The 20,680-nt window shown below is 43.9% G+C and overlaps 2 long non-coding RNA genes across 2 annotated transcripts in view; both read left to right on the top strand.

Moving 5' to 3' along the window:
- Nucleotides 1-15,656, top strand: part of LOC117072386 — a 47,089-nt gene extending 31,433 nt beyond the window's left edge. The window contains exon 3 of the long non-coding RNA XR_004432774.1: nucleotides 15,553-15,656. This is a non-coding gene — a long non-coding RNA (uncharacterized LOC117072386). The remainder of the gene's footprint in view (nucleotides 1-15,552) is intronic.
- A 180-nt stretch (nucleotides 15,657-15,836) lies between these two features.
- Nucleotides 15,837-19,900, top strand: LOC117072387. The gene is made up of 3 exons (XR_004432775.1): nucleotides 15,837-15,924; nucleotides 18,864-19,039; nucleotides 19,322-19,900. It is a non-coding gene; the product is annotated as an uncharacterized LOC117072387 (long non-coding RNA).
- The last annotated feature ends 780 nt before the right edge of the window (nucleotides 19,901-20,680 follow it).

Consider the following 20,680-nt stretch of genomic DNA (forward strand, 5'->3'; position numbering starts at 1 on the left):
GGAGACATTCTCACGGCCAGCAATCCTTCAACTCTTTCCACAGAAGGCTGCCAGGAAGAGAAATGTCCAAAGTCCATTTTGAGCTCTCAGCCTGGGATTTAGCTGCGATTTTTCATGGACACTGGGCAATTACTGGCATATGAAGCCAAGGAGAAGCAAGAGAGGGAAGGCTCTGCTTCTCTAGTGAGATCATCATCTTTCCATCAGTCACTGTTAGAGACATCTCTGGTTTCTGTGCCCAGCCTAACTGCACAGAAAAGAGATCTTCTGGCTTCTCCCTAGTTACCCATATGCGGAGAAACGGAAAACGATGGGTAATCATGGTTGTTGTAAGTACTTGGGGGTTCCAGAAGGTGTCCCTAAGAACTCTAAAAAGAGGGGCTGTCGTTTCTCTGAGATTTAAACCTTTAGCACAAAACGGATCAGAGTGGAGGTGCTGGAAGTCATCCGAAGGAGCCGAAATAGTTTCCAAGCCCACACTCTCAATTGCAACTTGTTTGAACATTTTATTAGCAAATCTGAAGAAATAATGCTTTGATCAGAAAGGAGAGGGTTTACTCAGCATGGAAGCAGGACAAAAAAAGGGACTGAAAGGCAAATGTTAGCAGGGCCTGCCCAAACCTTGTCCAAAAGAGAAGGAGCTGAAGTCAATTGACTTGGGTAATTTCTAGGCCTCTTGAAAGATGCATCTCCAATATGGTGACAGAAACCATAGATATCACATGTCTGTAATCAACAGATTTCAAGGATTCAGGTCCTGTTGGGAAGAACATCCCATCCTGTCATGGTGCCACTTAAACACTTAGTTTTCCTGTCTAAATTCAATGTTCACCACACCTTGTCTTCTGGTTGCCTTGTTGCTGCTGAACATTTGTCAACAGAAAGCAGACAGGATGATGACACTGTTGTAGACCATCTCTGATAGTGATTGCTTATTAAAAATGTCAGTGCTGTGTTTTGATCTTATACATACATGCCTGTGCTTTTGAGGTATAGCCATGAAAAGTTGGGCCAGTTCTCATGAGTTGTCACCCTGCTGACAAATGCAGGGTGCTGAGCCTTTGACTTAGAGCTGAATACCAGCCCTGGACAGTGGGAGCACAGCAAGCTGGTGCCTGCTAAGGAGGCTCCCCATGGAAAAGCTGCTGCTGCTTCACCTCAGCATCTATCTTGACACAGTTGCTATCCTGTAAGTGGTTTTTTCTTACTGTTTTAACTAGTTTTAAGTAAACAGTTTAGTGGCATTAAGCACATTCACATTATTGTGCAACAGTCACCACCAGCCATGTCCAGAACTTCCTCCATCTCCAGAACATTCTCCCAAACGGAAACTCTGCACCCATTCAATAACTCCTTGTTGTCCCCTCCCCACAGTTTCTGGTGGCCACCATTCTACGTCATCTATGAACTTGACTATTCCAGGTACTTTATGTAAGTGAAACCATACAATGTTTGTCGGTTCGCGTGGGGTGTATTTCACGTTGCATAATGTCTTATGGTTCATCATGTCATGACATGTGTCAGAATTGCCTTCTGTTTTAAGGTTGAGTAATACTTTGTTGTATGTATAAACCACATTTTGTTCATCTATTTACTGATGGACATTTAGATTATTTCCACCTTTTGGTTCTTGTGAATAATGCTGCTGTGATATGGGTATACAAATACCTGTTCAAGTCCCTGCTTTCCATTCTTTTGAGTATGAGAGAAAGCATTTTAAATCTCTACAGTAGTAATACTTGATCTTCTCATAGTGTGCTATGGTTTATGGTGCCTGTAACATATTTATCTGGTCCTGTGAAGTAGATTGGTAGGTGGGTAGACAGGGCTATTGCCTTCATTTTGCTGAAGGAAAATTGAGATGTAAAGAGGTCAAGCAGGGAGCCTAGATCCAAAGCTGGCTTTCTAACCACCAGCCAAGGGCTCTCTTCACACCAAGTCAACTCTCAGGGCAGCAGCAATGTGTACGTTATTAACCGCTGCACCCCAGGTCCTAGCACAGGGCTGGTCCATAACAGGCGCCCAATAAACACCTGTTGTGTGAACACCGCCCCCGGTGCCCCAGTAGCCAATAGCATGGGTGTTGCATGGATCACGGTGGAACACATTTGTTAATTTGGGTGAAGACCACTGTAAAGTTTCTGAGGGAGATCAGCTAGTTTCATGACTGGCTGATGGAGATCCACCGGATAGAGGTGATGATTTCACCCACTCCTTTCATCCCAGTGAGCTCCACATTCCCTATTTCTGTGGCAAGTTCATTTGTGATTATGCTGAGGAGACAAATACTCCTAGACCAACTGATTGACTGCAGAAAGAAACCTGAATGTACTGAGGAATGAGAGCTTTAACAGGCTATCTCTTGCCCTGTAGTTACCCCGAAGAGAACCACAGGTTCATCCTACTTTGGTTATCTGGCTAGGTATGAATCATGGCCCCTAAGGAAAAACAAACCTTAGTATTGTCATAATCTGACTTGGAAGAAAATGCAATGAATATCTTTCATTTTCATGGTACAAAGGAAAGTACCTCATGCCTATTTAAAATATTATAGCAAAGTGTGACATGTGCATTCTGTATTCTCTCTATCCTATACCTATCATTTAAAGTTGCTCCCGAAGTAAGTCATTTGGCTTTCCAACAAGGACATTCTTTCATTTTATGGAAACTGGGAGAGATGCTTTGTCTTCCGAAGCATCTGGAGATTTCTTCCTCATTCCCAGACTCTTTCATCATCAAAACTACACAGCTTCTCACGGTCACTTACTTCGTTAAGTTTGAACATAAGGAAAACCAATTCTCCAACAAAGGATACAGAGTTCATGTTGTGCTCAACTCTGCCGGATCATGGGCTTATCAACCATAGGTTTGGAGGAGCCTGGGAACAACCACATCCAATATACCTTTGGGAGAATTCCATCCACTATGTATCTTTCTCACCCTTGTGATGGTTTGAGAGGCAGAGGTACCTACCCAGACCAAGTTGAGCTCTGGAGGTAGAGCCTGGCGTTTCTGAACTCTTCAAGAGGTCCGTGACCTGAATCAGCGTCCTGATTTAAAAGCAGTAACCGGTAACACAAAGGATAAATGCTTGACGGGATGGAGACCCCATTTTCTATGATGTGATTATTACACACTGTGTGCCTGTGTCAACACATCTCATGCACCCCATAAATATATACACCTACTACATACCCACAAAAATTAAAGATAATAAATGCAGTGATAATAAATGCAGTAACCAGAGAACTTGAACTGTCTAGTGGAGCTCGTGACTTACCCAAGGTCACATAGTCTGTTAGGGCTGCCTTCAAAGTCTTTTTAGTAGTTTTTAACCTTAGAAGAAGAAGTGGGTGATGGCAGACAGAAATCAAAAGTCATGTAAATTGTATGTGTTTATAAGAATGTATTAGTGTGAGGAGATAGAGATGGACAAGTACTAGGACAGTGGTAACTGGACAAAGACCCCCCCCCCCCGCACTGGACACCCTACTCTCTTCCCTGACCTCCTCCCAGAAAGGTGTCATGGAATGTTCACAGGTATTTTGCTGAATTAAACATTCCAGGAAACACTGGTATAGACAATTGGTAATTCATTGCATAATTACTGGAATTCATTGGATAACAACCAATTCTCCATCGTGTTGTTCTCAGTGGAGACCTGGCCTGAGTATCCTCCAAGTCTGAACTTTCAGAGATGCATCCAAATCAATAGAGTCATAGACAGTTACTGTCAGAGAGCATCCAGTTAAAGGGTGAATGCCAGCGCCCATGTATATCAATCAATAGAGTGCCACATGCCTATTTGAAGTATTATACCAAAGTGTGACGTGCATTCTGCATTTGCGCTCTCCTATGCCTATCATTTAAAGTTGCTCCCAAAGTAAGTCATTTGGCTTTCCAACAAGGACATTCTTTCATTTTACAACGTGCAATATATTTGTAACAACCTGTCATTTTTCTGAATTCAGTTCACTACCCTTGCAGGACGGAGAAGGACTGCCGTAAAGGCAAGAGGGGTACCAAGGGCAGCCTGTCCCTCTGTGGGCTTGTGTGAAGGAGGAGGAAGGGAAGATGGGGGATGGCTTACAAAGGTCCAGACAGCCTATGCTGGTCTCCATTACTGCTGAGCCCTGGCCAGGCATCTCTGGGGGCCCATGGTCAAGTGTCAGGTTAAAAGTTGTGATTTCAGGCCAGGCTCAGTGATTCACACCTGTAATCCCAGTACTTTGGGAGGCCGAGGTGGGTGGATCACTTGAGGTCAGGAGTTTGAGACTAGCCTGGCCAATATGGTGAAATCCCATCTCTATAAAAAATATAAAAATTAGAAATTAGTCGGGTGAGGTGGTGGGCACCTGTAATCCCAGCTACTGTGTAGGCTGAGGCAGGAGAATCGCCTGAGCCCGGGAGGCAGAGTTTGCAGTGAGCCAAGATCGCGCCACTGCGCTCCAGCCTGGGTGACAGAGTGAGACTCTGTCTAAAAAAAAAAAAAATGTTGTGATTTCAGAGTGATTCTAGGGTTACCTTCTTGTGGGAAAAGAAAGGAAGCTCACATTTAGTGAGCAAGTACTATGTTCCAAGCACCGTCCATCCTTCATTTCATTTAATCCTCACAATAACTCTAGAAGTTAATTTTACTTTTCCATTCTATTCCTAAGAAAACTGAGATTCAAGAGATTTAAAAACGTGGCCAAGATCACACAGTAACTAAACGGAAGGGCTGAGACTTGACATCTGAGTTGCTGCTTTCTCAGGTTGATGGAAGTTAACTGTGGGCTTTGGTCAATTACTTTTGTTTTGGAGAGAGGTAACCAGGCAGTGGCTGGCATGAGAAGATTCTTTTCCTAGGCAAGGGAATAGAGGGCAGAAATAAACTCGTCTTGGTCATTCCGAGGGTGGGGGGATGGACGAAAGGGGAATGCAGCGACACCATGTGTTCAAAGTCGTTTTTTTGTTATCCATGGGCATTATCAAGGTCTTAAATGTTGAGCTGGCAATGAACGGCTAGAGCAGACATAGGTTTTGTTTTTCTTGTTCATGCAGGTGCTTTAAAAAGTGGGTTCAAATAAATATTATTCACTCAGCAAGCATTTGTTGAGCTCGTACTACCTATTAGGCACTGACACAGGAACAAACAAAACAAAGTCCCTCCCCCAAAATGGGCTTATACTCTAGTGGGGAGACAATGAACAAATCAACAAGTAAAACCTGGTTTAACAGATAGCGATAAGCTGAATGGAGAAAAGTAAAGTACAATAAGCAAGCTCGAGGGCTGATGTGGATGTGTTTTGTACAGAGTTGTCAGGGAAGACTTCACTAATATGGCGACACCAAGCAGGATCTAAAGGAACAGAAGGAGCAAGACATGTGACTATTGGGAAATTGTATTTCAGTAGAAGGAACAGTAAGTGCAAAGATCACAAGGCAGGGCAAGGGGCCTGTGTGGCTGAGCAAAAGGAAAGAGGGAGAGGACTCAGAGCGGTAGCTGGGGCTGGAGAACATAGGACTTTAGGCCCTGTGAGAATGATGGCTTTTATGCTGAGGTTGTCAGGGAAGTCATTAGAAGCAGAGCATTTGAATGGAGAAACGACGTGATCTGACTTTTATTTTAAAAGAGTCGTTCTGCTGCTGTGTTAAGAATAGCCTGTACTGGGACAAGGAGAGAGGCCAGTTAAGAGGCTGTTGCAGCCATCCTGGTGAGGGATGGTGGTTTGGAGCAGGGAGATGGCAGTGGAGGTGGTGAGGAGTGGTCAGAGTCTGGATAATGTGAAAATAGAGTCAGCTGGGTTTGCTGGTGGATTGCAATGTGGAGTGTGGCAGGGGTCAAGAACGAGTAAGCGTGCATTTCTGAGCAGAGAGTAGGAGGAGCTGACATTAGTTGAGAGGGCTGCTGGAGGCGCAGGCCTGGGTGCGTGGGTGTTTATGTTGGGATGGGAAGCGGATCTGGAATCAGGAGGTCAGGTTTGGAACTACTAAGTTTGGGATGCCTATTGACATCCAAGTAGTCATCTCTCTGGAATCTGGGGCAGTGGTCTAGGCTGGAGATATAAATTTGGGACTCGTTAGCAAATAGATGGTGTTTATAGCCATGAGACTGGGTGAGATCAACTGGGGATATAATTTGGAGGGAAAAGAGGACCAAGGACCCAGCCCTGGGCACTGTAATTTTTAGAGGCTGAAAAAACAAGAAGGAACCAGTTGGAGACAGAGAAGGAGCAGTGTCTGGGGAACCCAGTGAAGAAACGACTGAGAGTTCAATCCATACGAGGATGGAGGCTTGGCCACTGCATTTACAATACAGCAGCCACTGGTGGCCTCAACTACAGCGGTTCTGGGGAAGGATGGGGCTAATCCTGAATGGAGCAGGTTCAAGAGAAGATGGGAGAAGGGGCAATGAGGTCTTCCAGTGTAGACACCATTGAAGAAGGGTGCTGCAAAGAGGAGAGGGAAATGGGGCAGGAGTTGAAAAATGCGATTAAGCAAGGAATTTTTTGTGTGTGTTTTTAAGATGAGAGAAATTGCTGCAGGTTTGTATGCTGATGGGATTGATATGACAGAGGAGCACACAATGAAGAATGTATGCTTCACAGGTCAGAGGGAGGGGACGAAGTTCTGAAACAGCATCCTGGGGGCCGTGAGGGGAAAGCCCTGGTGCACAGGAGGGGCTCGGCCTGGATAGCAGCGGGAGATCTGCTGGCAGAGTCGGTGGGAGGCAAGGCAGACAGGCACAGGTAGGCAGGGCAGAAGCGCCAGGAGTGTGCACTTGAGTCCAGGCCAGCAGTGCAGAGCAGGACAGAAGCAGAGGTGCTGCAAGGTTGAGAAGAAAGGAAAAGGTACAAAACAGTCACCCACAACTGAGGAATTGAATAGGCCAGAGGAAGACAGTTGGGTTTCTGGGAAGCAACAAGTGCCCATGTGAAGGAAGAGACAGTCTGTGTAAAATGAAGGAAAGTTATAAAGTTTAAAGTGAATTAAAATGTAAACTTCATATTTTGAAATGTAAAGTGAATTCACTGTAAAATGATTTAAATTCTTTAATGGCATGATTCCTCTTTTCTGAAACTTCCACTGATTCCTTTTAAACCCATGATGAAACCCAAACACCAAAGCAGCTGGCGTTCCCATTGCTCTTCTCCCTACCCACTCCTGCTTCCTGCCCACCAGCTGCCAGCTCAGCCCTGGGTGGTCTCCTCTGGGTCCTCCAGCGCCTCTGAAGTCTGTAGTTTCCATTCACTCAGTTTCCTTTGTTTTTCCTTTACCTAAGCTCCATCTTCCCCTGACTGCCCTGCTCTTCTGTCTCTGCATTTTCATTATGCTTTAGGTGGAGCACACACTGAACAGCGGATTGTTTTCTGATTATTTTACTGGGAGAACTTCTTTTCCTCCATAGATTGGATGAGCCTGAGGTCAAGGGCGGCTCTCCTCCTAGCACTGGGCATCTACAAATATTAGACAAATTAACTAAGGTGAGAAAAAGAAGACAAGGCTAGCTGCTGAGGCCCGGGCAGGGCTTACTTCTCATGGCCCTAGTAATGTTCAAGGCCAGAACTGCACAACTGCACCTTTGCAAATTCCATTCAACAGCTATTAAAAAAAGGCACCCAGGTCAGAGCGACATATAATTCTCTCTAGCCTTCCCCTTTCACAGCTCTTCAAACACTGGATGGATTTAAGTGGAACTGCAAGATCTGCAAGGGAGGCCGGGGGTGTTTTTATTTTCTCTGTGATAGTTATCGGTGAACCAGAGAATCTTCAGCTTCCTGAAGCTGACAGAGACGTGACCTGTATTGAGGTCTCTCTACCCCCTAGGTGGCATCAAATTGAGCCCTGCACAGTTATTAGAGGGATAATGGGATTCATTTCAGCAAGGACTGCCTGGCTGGGGCCGAGCTTATTTTAATTTTCAATGTTAATAAACTTGTGGCTATTGCTTTTTTCACACCGATGTGCCTCACACCTCATTTCACCGGCACATTAGGCAATTACCAGCAGTGCCTCTGTTCCCAGCACCTCTTAAACACGGAGCAATTATGCTTATGTGGTGAATGATGATGAAACTTGGAGGAGGCAAATGCACTGGCATAGAACTTTCCTTCCAACTTCAACAGGTGTGCACTGATGAAGCACCCGGCTCAGTGAAAAACTGGACTGTGACTCCAGTCTTCATGATAGCAGAGATATGGGGACTGTTGCCTCGTGGTCCCCAGTGTAAGCCCACCAGCGTGCCACCTGAGCCAGCCCTGCTGACCCAGACTCAGTCTCCCCAGTGCTGGGCTGTGAAAACAGACCATTCAGCTTGGGAAATGAGCTGATAATGCTCTTCATCTATCTTGAAATGAGAAGTTTCCAATAGGTCTTAAGTGTGTATTAATGCACGAGAGTAATGATCCCTTTATTTACAAAGTTGTTTAATTCCTCACTTCTGTGGTCCTTGTGGGCCTGAGTGGATTTTTCATTTACCAAATTTCTCCATAATTTTCACAGCTGCTTAAACAACCCTTGTCTTCCCCCTTCCCAATCCTTTGACTGATAGAAGAGCAAAGCAATTGCCAGGCTGACTTCCAACTCCATTTGCAGAACTTTCCTGGTTTGAAGAATGGGTTCATGTGGGGGGCCAGTGGGCCAGTGTGTGGACTGGAGTCAAGACCCGGATATGGCTCTGCATCCAGAGAGCAGTGCCCTCGCCCTTGGCTGATGACACTGCTCCCCTCCGCTCTGTGGTGGCCTCACTCCACTCCACAGCCCTCCTCTGCCTGACCCAGTTATCGCCCAAGGCTAGCCTGCTTGCTCCCAGTGTCCCCAAATCCCTGCTTCCTACTCAACAAGTTTCAGTCATTTGCAGTGAGGGATGGGCTGTGCATATAACTCCTTTCAGAATGGCGTGTTTCTGGGTTCCTGGTTCCAGGGCTTTTCAAGCTGAAGTTTGCTACATGTTAGTGGTACTGACACAACTTTAGTGGGTTGCAACTCTAGACTTTTTTTTTTTTTTTTAGAAATGAAAAAGAGACTGAGCATAGTGGCTTCCACCTGTAATCCTAGCACTTTGGCAGCCTGAGGCAGGTGGACCCATTAGCCCAGGAATTTGAGACCAGCCTGGGCAATATAGGAGACTGTCTCTATAAAAAATTATAAAATTAACTGGGCATAGTGGCACGTACCTGTTATCCCAGCTACTCAGGAGCCTAAGGCAGGAGGATTGCTGGAGCCCGGGAGGTCGAGGCTGCAGTGCACCATGATTGTATCACTGCACTCCAACCTGGGCAACACAGGGAGACCAGGAGAGAGAGAGAGAGAGAGAAAGAGAGAGAGGAAGGAAGGAAGGGAGGGAGGAAGGAAGGAAGGGAGGGAGGAAGGAAGGAAGGAAGGAAGGAAGGAAGGAAGGAAGGAAGGAGAAGAAAGAAAGAAAGAAAGAAAGAAAGAAAGAAAGAAGAAAGAAAGAAAGAAAGAAAGGAAGGAAGGAGGAAGGAGGAAGGGAAGCAAGGAAGGAGAGAGAGAAAGAAAGGAAGAAAGAGAAAAGAAGGGAAAATATCAGAGTGCATGGTGAAGGGAAGTATTGTTTTGCTAAGGTCTTGTTGTGTTTTGTTCATGGAACAACTACTTATTGAATAGCTATTCTGTAGCCGACTGAGTTCAATGAACTGATTTCAGTTATATGTTTTTCTGTCCACTTGTAGGTACATGTCTACTGGATCACAGTATAAAGTCTATCTCTGAAGTAGATGGAGGTAAAATACCTTGGAGAATCTGAGGTGTCGTTCCCAGCACTCTCTAGGACCTGAGACTGACTCTGCCTCCAAGGCTCTCAGCTCTGGTCTTTCAGTGCTCTTGGTTGCCCCATGCTTGCTGGGCAGGATTCTGCATATGTGATTTTAAAGATATTTTTATGCCCTTCTTCCTGGAGGGCAGAGGCTGGGGCCAGGCATCAGGAAGCACATGGCTCAAAGAGAAGGCAGTCACGGACTTAGGTGGCAGGGACCCCAGGTAGCACATGAACATCAGGACCTCCAAACCAAATGATGATGGGCTTGAACCCCTCCACTCCGACGAGTCTCTGTTTAGGGAAGACATTTTTGTGCCCAGAATCAGTGAGATCCTCTGTGGGGTGGGCTGGCCAGAATTTCTAAAAGCAGTACTTACGAAGACTGTTTTTAGCCCTTGGATAGTTTCAGATGGTCTCTGTGACATTTACTACAATCACAAATGGGAAAGCCAGCAACATGAAGAAGCTTCTGTTTTCTGACTTCAGAAATTCTGGATTGGTGATGACTGTTTCGGGAGACCTTGCAGGAGAGTTTCCCCACGTTTCTTGGCTGGATTTTTAGCAACATCTCCCAAGTTTCCTTTGGGATTCTTGCCATTCCAAGTGCTGGGCTTGTCATAGGGATGGAGTCTGGATGAGAGCTAGAGTTTGAATCTGAGATAACACTGGGGGGTGCAGTTAAGTGTGAAGGGATATGGGAGCCAGCCTTCCATTCAAAGAGGGCCTCAAATTTAGACTTTTGGTGTTATCTTCAAAGTGAGGTTATAAGATAATAGGATGGAAGGAAGACGGTTTGCACATAACTTTGTTTCCTATTATAGGACAAAGCTACTGTTAAGTCTTTATAAATTAATACCTTAAAAATTATGCAGTTATATTTTAAATAGCTCTGTTATAATGCATTTTATTTTTTGGTGTTAAAAGCTTTAGATAGTCAAATGTCTATAATTTTTTGTAGCTTTAGTTTTGTAACAGACTGAGGCCAATGAGGCTTTGGTTTGATCAGTTTGAGAAGATGGATCCAGGGTATGCCTGAATGTCAATCCCATGAGAACGTTAAGTGGAGGCTGTTCTAGAAAAATCATTTCACGCCACTCTCTTCATCAACTAAGGAAAAGATAAAAGCAAAATCTAATCCTGTTTACCGAGGGCTTTCGACATTTTCAGTGTAGCACTGTAACAGATGATGGGCAACATGTCCCCAGATGGCATCTTCCCAAAGTATATAACCCAAAATAAATGACACAAAGTATATGACATTATTTTACAAAGTATATGAAGTAACGAGGCGGGGAGGAGAAGCCTCAAATCAAATACTCCCCACCACAGCAGCACTGGAAAGTTCAGACATTCTTTCTCCTTCTGATTTACTTTATCTGTTTTTAAAAAAAATCTTTTCCTACTCTAAGTCACATATTCAGAAAACTTGGAAAATCTAAAAATAATTCAAAGCCAAAGAAAAAGAAAAAAATAATCACCCGCAACCCTTCCTTTCTCTCTCAGTCCCAGTACCCAGCCAGGCAGGGCGGCCATCACTGGTGGCATGGCACACGCCCTTGCGATCTATTTCTCTTTACAGAGACACGTTGATTGCAAGGGGCATCATTCTTTTCTTCTCCCGGTGTTTCCAGCTGGGGCAATTAAGTGCAGAGTGCAGGACAGTTCTCCAGCTGTCCTTGGACCGACTCAGCTCTCCCCTTTTTTTTTTTTAGACGGAGTCTTGCTCTGTCACCCAGGCTGGAGTGCAGTGGTGTGATCTCAGTTCATTGCAATCTCTGTCTCTCGGTTCAAGTGCTTCTCCTGCCTCAGCCTCCTGAGTAGCTGGGATTACAAATGTGTGCCACCGCACTCAGCTAATTTTTGTATTTTTAGTAGAGATTGGGTTTCACCATGTTGGCCAGGCTGGGCTCGAACTCCTGTTATCAGGTGATTTGCCTGCCTCGGCCTCCCAAAGTGCTGGGATTACAGGCGTGAGCCACTGCGCCTGTCCTCTCCTCCCTTTCTTGCTTACAGTTCGCAAGCATAAACTGCTGAATGTGCTGGGAATGGAACATCCTGAGATAGGGAGGGACTGACTTGAACAGCCCAGCTCTGTTCCAGCACCCCCTAGAAACAAGATGTTTCTTTGCCTTAGCTCCAAATTACGATTTTCCTGTCAAATCTCTTGGTAACAAAGCTAGTATGTTGCTCTTCATCTGACCACCTCCTTAGTCTGTCTCAATTGGTTTCTAACTCTGAGATGAAGAAAGAAGTGTGATTAATTATCAACCTCCAACATAGACTTTAAAGAATTGCACTGTTCTACCACATGTTGTTTTGTACTTTGCTTTTTTCACACAGAAATAAATCACAAACAGTTTTTTCATGACAATAACTATTTTGTCTACAGCATGACTTAATGGCTGCATTAACCCAACATATAGATGTGCTATACTTTACCTAACCAGTTCTCTTCTTCAATTTAGGCTGTTTCCAGTTTTTAAAAAAGTTACAAATAGTGTTACAATCAATGCTCTTATACTTTAGACCTTAATATACATCTCTGATTATTTGTGATAAAATCTTAGAGTTGGAATTAAGGTGTATGCATAATATTTAGACTTTTTTAAAAAATGGCTTTATTGAGGTGTAATTGGCCTACAATAAATTGCACATATTTAAAGTGTACACTGTGATATGTTTTAACATATATTTGCATCCACAGAATCATCATCACAATCAAGATAGTGAGCATACTCATCACCCTTGTATCCCTTTGTAATCCCTCCTTCCTCCTGGCCCACCCACTGTATCCTGAAGCAACTACAGATCTGCTTTCTGCCACTATAGATGAGTTTGCATTTTCTGGAATTTCATATAGATGGAATTGCACAGTATGTACTATTGTTTGTCTGGTTTCTTTCATCCAGTATACTTATTCTGAAATTCATCTATGGTGTTGAGTTTATCAACAATGTATGAATAGAGCGCAATTTATCCGTTCACTTGTTGATGGCTATCTGGATTATTTCTGGATTTAGAGGATTAGAAATAGAGCTGCTATGAACGTTTGTGTCCAAGAGTTTGTGTAGACTTCAGTTTTCATTTTCCTTGGGTAAATACCTACAAGTGCAATGGCTAGGTCATATGGCAAGGTGTATGTTTAACTTCTTAAGAAACTGCCAACCTGATAAGGCATTGTACTATATTAAAAGTTGTGATATTGGTAGGGCACGGTGGCTAACACCTGTAATCCCAGCACTTTGGGAGGCCGAGGGGGGTGGATCACGAGGTCAGGAGATCAAGACCATCCTGGCTCACAAGGTGAAACACTGATTCTACTAAAAATACAAAAAAAAAAAAAAAAAAATTTAGCTGGGCGTAGTGGTCGCACATGCCTGTAGTCCCAGCTACTTGGGAGGCTGGGGCAGGAGAGTGGTGTGAACCCAGGAGGCAGAGCTTGCAGTGAGGGGAGATCACGCCACTGCATTCCAGCCTGGGTGACAGAGCAAGACTCTGTCTCAAAAAAAAATTTTTTTTAAATAGTCTTGATATTTAATTTAAAATAATGCAAGTGAATTTGCATTAGTCTAAAGTGCCCTTGGACTAAGAGCGTAGGATCATAGGACAGGGGATCTAGAATATATTTGATAGTGTAAATCCAGTTCTTTGCTTTACTAAAGAGGAAACAGTGATCCACAAAAGCAAAGGGAGTTTTCCAACGTCTTTCAGCTTACAGGCTAGTCTCTTTACTCTTCTATAAGACCTTGCGATCCGGGAGCAATGCTACCATCATGTTGCAATTTCCCAACATAACCTGTATTATGGCCACAATGGCACAGATTTCACCTTGCATGTTACATAACTTTGGGCATGCAACATGTTTTGAAATTGGATAATTTGTGAAGACCTGGAGTAAAGAGAATCAAAAGGGTAATAAGCATAATCTACAGGAAATCGTATTTGACCACTCACAGTATCAACACCAATGCAACAGCAAGTAAAATAAAAATGTGCTATCATCGTGGATCCTTGGAGCATGGAGGAGGCCCACCTAGTTTCTGAACAAACTAATGGACCCAAAGATTCAGACCACTGAGCAGCCCATTAAAAGTGAAGACAACAGCAGCACCATTTACCCAGCTGCCTTGGCTTACCTTCCTAGCACCCACTTCTTATTATCATATTCATAAGCGTGGCCTCTAATCAGTCTTCTTAAGTAAAGTTAACAAGTATATGTGTGCACTCTCTTGAAATTGTTTTGCTTAGCCTAAGAAGCTGTCATGAGGTTGAGAAGGCTGCCGCTTTAACCAGATTTCATCTCTGTGTGTCACTGCTCATGTCAAAGTAAAAATGCGCTCAGACAGAAGAGTTGTCCTGCTTTCATCAAGAGCACCAGCCTGCCTGAGCCTCGTTCCACTTGGTTAAGCTTGTTATTTAAATTGTTAAAATTGAGACATCGGCAGTAAATTTCAGAGAAGATATAACAATTATTAGATACAAGCTGGGCTCTTGTACTTGAGAATATCCCATGCCCTCCATCCACCAGCAGAATTAGCCACAAATAATTTACAATGGTTTCTCTAAGAAGTGCACCCTGTAGTACTTGGATGGCATTAAATCACAGTCTGTCCCCAACTGGATCATATTTCTAACTTTAAGATAGATTTGGTTCCAGTCAGCAGAGTGGCGGCACACTCCAGAGGCCACCTTTTAATGCCTATAACTCTTGAAGAGCTGAGTGAGGATCCTGAAGCTGTCTTCTGTCTACAAGCTTTGTGTTTGGGTAATTTTATACACCAGGCATTGGAGCCACAATCCGGAACAATCGTCTTGTAAGGATGAGGAGAAGTAAAAGCCAGGAGGCTCTCTGAGTGACCTTGTGCCACTATAAGAGCACCTGACCTTGTGGTTATTGTGTGCTGTGCCCTGTCTGACTGTGCCCAGGCAAAGGTGGGAGGGAAGGGATAAGAATGGATGAAACTTGGAGTCTACGGATAGATCATCAGAGGCCACCTGGTCTGACTTCTCTAGCCTCCTTCTCAGTGAAGGAGACCCAATAAGGACATGATTATTTAGGAGTTGATCCATTCTTTTGACTTTAAGAGCAACAGAAATCCCCAGAGTTGGCTGTTGTTTTTGTTGTTGTGTGACAGGAATGACTCTCAAGCCAAACGTCTCCCGAAATCGGTACTTGTGGAATGGATTGCTTGGACACAAATGTAGTACTTGACATTTAGTGATGCTAAATATCATCAGAGTGATGAAACTTCATCAAAGTGATTTTGGTCCATTATTTAGTGAAGCTAAATTTCATCAGAGTGATTTTGGTCCATTATTTCTATTAATGAAAATATTTTAAAAGTTTGAACCTGACATTTGATGTGTCAGATTGTATATTCTTTAAATTTCTATATATTTGTTCAAATCATAGAGAAAAATAGTAATTCCAGAGCTGGGAGAAAACTTGCACATTGCCAATCCAATCCTCTCTTCTTAAAAATCAATAAACTAAGAACTAGCCAGACCAAATCACTTTCCCAAAGTCATATATCTAGATAGTGGCATTAAACTACAAATGCTACATAAACTACATATGCTCTTCGAGTAAATGTTATCTTGTTATTTGAAAATTCATCTCACTATAAAATTTCTTCATTTTATTCATAAGACTATTCTATAAAATAAAAGGTATATATAAGTAAACATACCTTTCTAAGGTCAGCACCTGGTCTTGGCTTTTCCCGCTGCATTATCCACTCCCAAGGCATCACCTGAGATCTTCTTACCTGTACTGTCTAGTTTATTTTCAGGAATTGGCTTATGTGATTATGGAGGCTGGCAAGTCTAAAATCTGCAATGTGGACCAGCCTGAGACCCAAGAGAGCCGATGGTGCAGTTACAGTGTAAAGGCTGGCAGAGGGTAACTGATTCAAACATTAGTCTCATCCAAAAGCACCCTTTAAGTTGACACACAAAATTAACCATCACAAGGGGTTAACACCCTTTGAAACAAAATTTCCACTATTGAGGTATGGGAATCAGAGGATAAATTTTCCTTCTTGTTCTCCCCTGTTCTCCACCCCACCAATCACCTTTGCCCTACCAGATGGGCTGAAATGCAGTAATTCCTATGGCCACTCTGAGGACCACCTGCACAACTGAGCAAGAGGTTGTGCTTACATGTAAGTGGAGCCCAACTTGATATCTCACCTCCCTTTTTTCCCTTTTTCCCTGACTCACTCCTTCTTTCCCTCACTTTTGCATTCCTTGGATGCAATAAAGCTTCAGTACATAAACTTTGGCCTCAGGCTTTATTTTCCTGGGAACCTGGCCTACTATATCTTATTAACTAGCAACCCCCTCCCTTTTTTTTTTCTCTTTTGAGACAGGGTCTTGCTCTGTCCCTAGGCTGGAGTGGAGTGGCCTGATCATGGCTTACTGTAGCCTCAACCTCTGGGGCTCAAGTAATCCTCCCACCTCAGCCTCCCAAATAGCTAGGATTACAGGCGTACATTAGCATGCCCAGATAATTTTTATTACATTTTTTTCTTTTCTTTTTTTTTTGTAGAGATGGGGTCTTGTTTTGTTGCCTAGGCTGGTCTCAAACTCCTGGGATCAAGTGATTCTCCTGTCTCAGCCGCTCAAAGTTCTGGGATTACAGGTATAAGCCACTGCACACAGCCTGCAGACCCCTTTTCAAACCTGAGTAACTGCCAGAAGCCCATTGTACAAAATACACACCCCCAACATTGCACTCATATAATTTCAAGATCCTCTTACTGCAAACTTTCAGTTGCTTCCCTCTGAACCTTTTAAAAACCAGTTGTATATTATATCTTGAGCTTCAGTGTCAGGTACTATTATTATCACTTGTACATTGAATCTGAACTTTAACTTTGTCAGCTTGACTCACATAACCCAAATCAATCCTCTCTGTCTAGACAAAACAATTTAACTTTGTAACTGACCAATTACATAGCACTTATTTATTGGAAAATTTGTAAGTTCAGGGCATGGTGAGGGGTATGAAGAATAAAAGACATAATTTCTGCTCTCAAAATGCTCACAGTTTACCAAGTATTTTTGCTTTCAGTTCCCTCATCAAATTGAAAATATATTTACCAAATTAGACATTTGAAATAATTTTATAAGGTCTGTTGATCAACATTTTCCAAAATTTGAATGCTCTGGTTGGAGCCATTACAAATCTTGGTAGTGGTGAGCCAGCAGGTGCAAACCAAGCTTGGAGACTGCAGAGGAAGAAAGAGGCAGTAGCTGGAGGCAGTGAGAGACCTCAGCAGGCTTAAGGAAGCTGTCGTCTCTTGGGCTGGATGCTATTTTAAGGAGACTTGAAGGGGGCAGAGCCACACACAATACAAAAATGGCAAGCCATCCATAGACAACATTGGCTCTGAAATACACAGAATAATTTTTTTTTAGTGGTATACTTATAATCTTAAAACTGTTTAAGCCAATGTTACGATGAAATTATGGTCAGTTTCTGAAGCACAGCAGGACTTACAAGATGGAGGAGAAATCTGATGGCTAAAATTCGGTTGTAGAGTTTTCCAGCATTTTCCTGCTATCTGGCTACCAGAGAGGCACAGATAATCCAAGTTAGTAGTGTAATTGGTAGTTGGTGAGAAGTCTTCTGTTTTAGATACACATCTCAGCCGTTTCGTACTTTTTTTTTTTTTTTTTACCATATTTTTGAGTCTATAAAAAGAAAATGTAGAGCTGGGTGTGGTGGCCCATGGCTGTAATCCCTGCATTCTGGGAGCCCAAGGCAGCAGGATCCTTGAGCTCAGGAGTTCAAAACCAGACTGGGCAGCATGGCAAAACCCCATCTCTACCAAGAATACAAAAAATTAGCTGCACATGGTAGCATGTGCCTGTAGTCTCAACTACTCAGGAGGCTGAGGTGGGAGGATTGCTTGAGCCCAGGAGGTGGAGGTTGCAGTGAGCCGAGTTTGCGCCACTGAACTCCAGGTTGGGTGACAAAGAGAGACCCTATCTGAAAAAGAAAAGAAAAAAGATGCGGATAGACTCTTTTGAAATAAAGGACTAGATAGAAAACCTTTATGAACAACGTATTCCCTGAATTACAGAGGCACTGTCTCAACATATTCCTGAACTGTGAAAAATTATTATAAGATCTAATATCTTTAAAAACATCCTTTTGTTTTATTTTGCCTTTTGATAATTGGTCTTGACCCTTATTCAGGCAAAATTCCTACTGACTTTCAATTGATTGAGCTGATTTGACTTGAATAAGGTCAGCTACAAATGGTCCCCTTTCTACTCTACATTCTGATCACATGATGCAATGTGTCATAACGCCACAATGATATGTATTGGCAATCTCATACTGATGATTAATTGCTGGGAAAGTAATTTCCTTATAATTGCACTCGAATGCTTTTGGTGGCCTGACATCATAGGGAGCTCAGGTACACTGGCTCAGTAGGGCCCCAAGAAGCTGATTTAATACTCCTATCCCACCCCACATGAACCCATCTTTGAAAATAATGGGAGCAGTTAACATGTCTTGAATGCTGACACTGCCAGGCGCTGTGTAAAACAGTTTGCATGCACCAGCCTCAGCTCCTGTAATCTTCATGACAGCCCCATGGGGTAGGTACTATGAGGCATGTGTTACTGGCCTAGTTGGAGAACACTGGAGAGGTCACTTATATTGCCCAAGGCCACATAGGTGTTTGGGAGGCAGACACACTGGCTCCAAAGCCCAGCAGAGATCCTGCAACAGCTACCTCATTTTCCTCTCCCACCTGGCCTCCCTCTTCTTCTCCCTCTCCCCCATATCCCAGCCACACATCCTCTTGCTGATTCGTCAGCCTTCCAAGGGGCTTCCCCTGCTCAGTGCCCTTTCACTTGCTGTTTGTTCTGCCTGGCCCACTCCTCCTGCTCGTTGTCATATGGCTGGATTCTTTTCATGTGTTAGATGTCAGCTCACATGTCACCGTTCTGAGCAGGCTGTCCCTGATCACTCCCTGGAAAGTAGGCCTCCTCTCCTGGCTAGCTGGGTTAGTGCCACTTACTATGTCTACCCTCCTTCCTTTCTGGCGTTTCTCACAATCTATACCTATTTTGTTTGGAATAGCATTTTGTTTGTCTCCCACTGGAATGTAAGTCCTCGAGGACAGCTTTGACTTCAGTATCACTCTACCTCAAGCACCTAGGACAGTGACCAATGCTTCACAGGTGCTCCACCACTACTGCTGAATGATCAAGGAGCCAAGCTAGTCGGAGCAAAACTGCTGATGGGGTGCCTGGCAGGTGTGTAGCCTGGACGGGCTCTCCAGGTGGAAGGGAGCAAAGGTGCTGAAGAGGATAGGTGTGGGCTTCAGAAAGAAGACACCTTTCCAGTAGAGCTTGCTGTTTTTGTGCTTGCCTACTGCCTTGTTCTCTGATTTCTTCTCTGGGCTTACTCGAGATGCACCCCATACCTCTCAAGCATTTTCTTGCTCACTGTGGAAATACTTGCCCCTGTGCTAAGAGAGATGTTGAAACCGACTTTCACTGTCTCAGGACTGATGGGGACTGGCGTTTGCTTTGCAGGGTCACTGTGAACACCAGACAGTCCAGGAAATCCAAGAAGGCAGCTAACCAAAGGGACTTCAGCATCTGAAAGACTGGACTGAGGTGGGGGTGTACTTGACAGGGATGGACACTGACCACACACCTCCTTGAAACGTGTCATGGCTCATTACCAGCCGCTTTTCTTGGTGAGAAGTGACTCGATCCTAATGCTTTGGTGTGAGCCCACTGCCTCAGGAGGACTTGTTGGTCCTAACTAAGTATGAAACCAGTTATTAGATAAAATGTCTTTTTACCCCAAGGTCGGCAGGGAGATGGGAAGGGCCACTTGTATTTGCAGGGTCTGCCTGCTCCCGTTCTTGGCAGCACACAGCAGGGCTCCAGCATCACCAAGCATTGCACATTCACTTTCCAAGTTCAAAGCGCATCCTTGCAGCCTTTCAAGGCGCCTGACATCCTTTCAAGTTCGCCGTTACAAAGGCAAATGCAAATAGAGCGCGTTTCGGAGGCGTTGTGTCAGTCAGCCCTCAATCTGTATGTTCTTCCAGACACTGCTTCTCCTGCCTGATTTATTTCATATTAAAAGGGCTGTCAATCTGCATCAAGGGAACAGGTTGAGAAAGAGTGAGTTATGTTTGTCGAGTGGGCTCTTTGTTGTTGTTTGTTATTGTTAAAAATAACAGTCCCCCCATCTTTGTGGCCATATTCCTGACTCACCCCACACAGCTCTCCCCACCCCTGCTTACCTTGTCTGCAGGTATCTACACACCAGGGGTATGAATTCCACGTACTAGAAACATTTCCATTCAAGATGTATTTTGTGAGGCTCTGGCAGACCCTTTTTTATTATCCATCAAATATATCTCTTTTTACCATCTGATGGCTTTGGCAACAGGACCATTCTTCTTTCAAATAAAATAAATGTGCCCGCAGCGTGGCAGAATACTCAGCATTGAAGAGGCTTTGCCCTGGCTAATGCGAGCCGCATTCTGCGGGCTTCATTACGGCAGGACACTAATGATGCACTCTACAGCTCCCCACGGGATTGCTTTATTGTACCAGCTGCATTATTGTTTTATGTTAGTATATTGATTATTGCCTTCTCTGTCATTTAGGCCAGGTTTTCTTACTTTTATCTGCAATTTTGGCCTACAAATAGAATTGCCCCATCATTCTGTACTATTAATTTTCGAAAGTGCCTGATACCTTGTGAACCAACCAATCAAGCCTGTCTTCACTTGCCATGTGAAAACTCTCAAATTGCAAAGTCACCAGGAGTCAGATGGTCTCTGAGCATAGAGTCTTAAGCTAGTGGCTTTAACTTGAGTGTGCGTGGGAATTGCCTGCAGGAGCTTGTTGAAAGGCAAACTCCTAAGCCCC

This window comes from Trachypithecus francoisi, unplaced genomic scaffold (genome assembly GCF_009764315.1).
Source record: "Trachypithecus francoisi isolate TF-2019V2 unplaced genomic scaffold, Tfra_2.0 Lachesis_group4, whole genome shotgun sequence".
NCBI lineage: Eukaryota > Metazoa > Chordata > Mammalia > Primates > Cercopithecidae > Trachypithecus > Trachypithecus francoisi.